General features: G+C 45.4%; 1 protein-coding gene across 1 annotated transcript in view; it reads left to right on the top strand.

Moving 5' to 3' along the window:
- LOC111977952 (slit homolog 1 protein) overlaps positions 1-4,307 on the top strand; it is a 67,239-nt gene that overhangs the window by 14,284 nt on the left and 48,648 nt on the right. The gene's annotated exons all lie outside the window — the stretch shown is intronic.

Here is a 4,307-nt window from a genome sequence, read left to right as displayed (position 1 = left end):
CAGAATAGAGAGAAACAGCCTTCCAGAATAGAGAGAATCAAGCCTTTCCCAGATAGGAGAAGAGAACAGCCTTCCAGATAGAGAGAGAAAAACAGCCTTCCAAAGATTCTAGAGAGGAGAAGAGGACCTCCGATAGAAGAGAGAAACAGCCTCACCTAGAGACACTTCCAGATCAGGAGGAACAGCCTTCCCAGATAGAGACGAGGAACAGCCTTCCAGGATACGAGAGAGACAGCCTTCCATGAGATAAGAGAGAAAACATGCCTTCCAGACTAGAGAAAGAGAGAACGAACCAGCCTTCCAGCATCAGTAGACTGAGAACAGCCCTCCACGAACTAGAGAAGAACAGTCTTCCAGATATGAGATGGAGAACATGCCTTCCCAGATAGAGAGACACACGCCTTCCAGATAGAGAGAGAACAGCCTTCCAGATAGAGAAAATCTTGAAGAGAAAACAGCCTTTCCAGATATAGAGGAGAAACAGCCTTCCCAGATAGAGAGGAGAGAAACAGCCTTCCAGATAGAGTAGAGAACAACCTTCCCAGATAGGTAGAGCTTCAGTGAGAGCGACAAGCCTTCCAGAAGAGAGGCACTAGATAGAGAGAGAACAGCCTTCCAGATACGAGAGAGAGAAACAGCAGTCTTCCAGATAGAGAGGAACAGCCTTTCCAGATAGAGAAGAACATTCCTTCTTCCACGAGTAGAGAGAGGAGAACCAGCCTCTCCGCAGAGAGGATAGAAGAGAACAGCCTTCACAGATAGAGAGACATGTAAGAAGACAAAGCCTTTTCCAGATTAGAGAGAGAACAGTCTTTCCAAGATAGAGAGAAGAACCAGCCTTCCGATAGACGAGAGAGAACAGCCTTCCAAATAGAGAGGGAGCAACAGCCTTCCAGATAGAGAGATGAGAAACGGCCTCTTCCAGATACGAGAGAGAAACATCCTCTCCAAAATTAGAGAGAAGAGACAGCCTATTCCAGTAAGTGAGGAAGTCCAGAGAACGCTTCAGATAGAGAGAGAGACAGCCTTCCAGTAATAGAGAGAGGAGGAGCAGCACTAATACAGGATAGAGAGAGAGACACAGCCTTCCAGATAGAGAGAGAGAATCAGCTTCCAGAATAGAGACAGAGAGAACAGCCTTCAGATAGAAGAGAGAGACAGAGACAGCCTTCCAGATAGAGAGAGAGAACAGCCTTCCAGATATAGAGAGAGAGAACAGCCTTACCCAGATAGAGAGAGAGAACAGACCTTCCAGATAGACGAGAGAACAGCCTTTCAGATTAGAGAGAAGAGAACAGCCTTCCAGAATAGAGAGAGAAGAAACAGCCTTCCAGATAGAGGAGAGAACAGCCTTCCAGATAGAGAGAGAACAGCTCCAATAGAGAGGAGAAGAACAGCCTTTCCAGATAGAGAGAGAGAACAGCCTTCAGAATAGAGAGAGAGAACAGCCTTTCCAGATAGAGAGAGAGAACAGCCTTCCAGATTAGAGAGAGAGACAGCCTTCCAGATAGAGAGAGAGAAACAGCCTTCCAGCATAGAAGAGAGAGAACAGCCTTTGCCAGAATAAGAGAACAGCCTTTCAGATAGAGAGAGCAGCCATCCAGATAGAGAGAGAGAACAGCCTTCCAGATTAGAGAAGAGAGAACAGCCTTCCAGATAGAGGTGCAGACAGAATCCTCATTACCAGAGCCAGGCGCGAAACTCTCTTGCTCTTTGCATCCTGCCCGATTGCGTTTGTTGGCCAAACGTCTGGGGCTGCGCACAGCCGGGCACCGCTGGTCTCTATATCGGGTTGGATGCGACAGGTAGTCCTTGGCCAGCCACTTCAGGCTTACAGTCACAGATACAAACGGGTTTGGGCGCAAGGTGGACTGGAAATAAGTGAGGAGAGGGAAATTACATCTCAGGAATTGACAAAAGAGAAGAGGCTAGCAAATTCCATCTCAATTACATTTTTGTAAACATAAAATATTATACAAGCAGTACAGACATTCAATTCTCAAAAGTTTTACTTCTGAATGCTGTCCTCACCTGTGACAGTGTACAAATTATTGAAGCTCTGGTGCAATGTGTGTGGCGAACGAGGCCCAGGGTATGTGGTTTATTTTGAAAGTGGTCAGCAATAAGTGCAGGGACAAGGTAGAGGAGTTTTTTCTTCTTTTCACCGAATTCCAGGTTCAAACAAGAGGCCTAGTTATAGACTGGAACAGCCCCCTAGTGTGTGTGTGTGTGTGTGTGGTGTGTGTGTGTGTGTGTGATGTGTGTGTGTGTGTGTGTGTGTGTGTGTTTGTGTGTGTGTGTGTGTGTGTGTGTGTGTGTGTGTGTGTGTGTGTGTTGTGTGTGTGTGTGTGTGTGTGTGTGAACCGTCTACCCTTCGTCGATGGTCTGGGTGAGAACTGTTGCACTCTATCTATCTGGAAGGCTGTTCTCCATCTCTCTCTCTCTCAATTCAATGTAAGGGCTTTATTGGCATGGTAAACATATGGTAACATTGCCAAGGCAAGTGAAGTAGATAATAAAGTTAAATAAACAATACAAATAAACAGTAAACGTTACACTCACAAAAGTTCCAAAATAATAAAGACATTTCAAATGTCATATTATGTGCAAATAGATAAAGTACAAAAGGGAAAATAAATAAACATAAATATGGGTTACATTTACAATGGTGTTTGTTCTTCACTGGTTGCCCTTTTCTTGTGGCAACAGGTCACAAATCTTGCTGCTGTGATGGCACACTGTGGTATCTCACCCAGTAGATATGGGAGTTTATCAAAATTGGGTTTGTTTTCGAATTCTTTGTGGATCTGTGTAATCTGCGGGAAGTATGTGTCTCTAATATGGTCATACATTTGGCAGGAGGTTAGGAAGTGCAGCTCAGTTTCAACCTCATTTTGTGGGCAGTGTGCACATAGCCTGTCTTCTCTTGAGAGTAGGTCTGACTACGGCGGCCTTTCTCAATAGCAAGGCTATGCTCACTGAGTCTGTACATAGTCAAAGCTTTCCTTAAGTTTGGGTCAGTCACAGTGGTCAGGTATTATGCCACTGTGTACTCTCTGTTTAGGGCCAAATAGCATTCTAGTTTGCTCTGTTTTTTGTTAATTCTTTCCAATGTGTCATGTGTATTTTTGTTTTCTCATGATTTGGTTGGGTTTAATTGTGTTGCTGTCCTGGGGCTCTGTGGGGTCTGTTTGTGTTTGTGAATAGAGCCCAAGGACCAACTTGATTAGGGGACTCTTCTCCAGGTTCATCTCTCTGTAGGTGATGGCTTTGTTATGGAAGGTTTGGGAATCGCTTCCTTTTATGTGGTTGTAGAATTTAACGGCTCTTTTCTGGATTTGGATAATTAGCGGGTATCTGTCTAATTCTGCTCTGCATGCATTATTTGGTGTTTTACATTGTACACGGAGGATATTTTTGAAGAATTCTGCATGCAGAGTCTCAAATACAAATTCCATCTAGACACCGTTGCCCTAGAGCACACAAAAAAAACGATACATACCTCAGCCTAAACATCAGCGCCACAGGTAACTTTCACAAAGCTGTGAACGATCTAAGAGACAAGGCAAGAAGGGCCTTCAATGCCATCAAAAGGAACATAACATTTGACATACCAATTAGGATCTGGCTAAAAATACTTGAATCAGTTATAGAACCCATTGCCTCTTATGGTTGTGAGGTCTGGGGTCTGCTCACCACCCGGTAATTCACAAAATGGGACAAGTCTTACTGAGATGTACTGTCAGAGCCCAGGTCTGACAGAATCTGTGCAGAAGATCTAAGTGCTGCTGTAGGCCATCCTTGGTTGGGGACAGAAGCACCAGATCACCAGATCTCTCTCTCTCTCTCTCTCTCTCTCTCTCTCTCTCTCTCTCTCTACTCTCTCTCTCTCTCTCCTCTCCTCTCTCTCCTCTCTCTCTCTCTCTTCTCTCTCTCTCTCTCTCTCTCCTCTCTCTTCTCTCTCTTCTCTCTCTCTCTCTCTCCTCTCTCTCTCTCTCTCTCTCTCTCTCTCTCTTCTCTCCTCTCTCTCTCTCTCTCTCTTCTCTCTCCTCTCCTCTCTCTCTCTTTCTCTCTTCGGTTCTCCTCTCTCTGCTCTCTCTCTCTCCTTCCCTCTCTCCTCTTCGCTCTCTCTTCTCTTCTCTCTCTCTCTCTCCTCCTTCCTGCCTCCTCTCTCTTCTTTTCTCTCTCTCTTATCTCACGCCACTTTGTACGCTTCTCTCTCCTGGATGGTCCTGGGCGCTCACACATCATCGTACTTTCCTCTCTCTCGCTCTCTCTCCTGTCCCCCTTCTCTCCCCTCTCTGTTG

This window comes from Salvelinus sp. IW2-2015, linkage group LG18, assembly GCF_002910315.2.
Source record: "Salvelinus sp. IW2-2015 linkage group LG18, ASM291031v2, whole genome shotgun sequence".
NCBI lineage: Eukaryota > Metazoa > Chordata > Actinopteri > Salmoniformes > Salmonidae > Salvelinus > Salvelinus sp. IW2-2015.
Note: the sequence above shows the minus strand (reverse complement) of the source record. Positions and strands in the feature narration are given on the sequence as shown.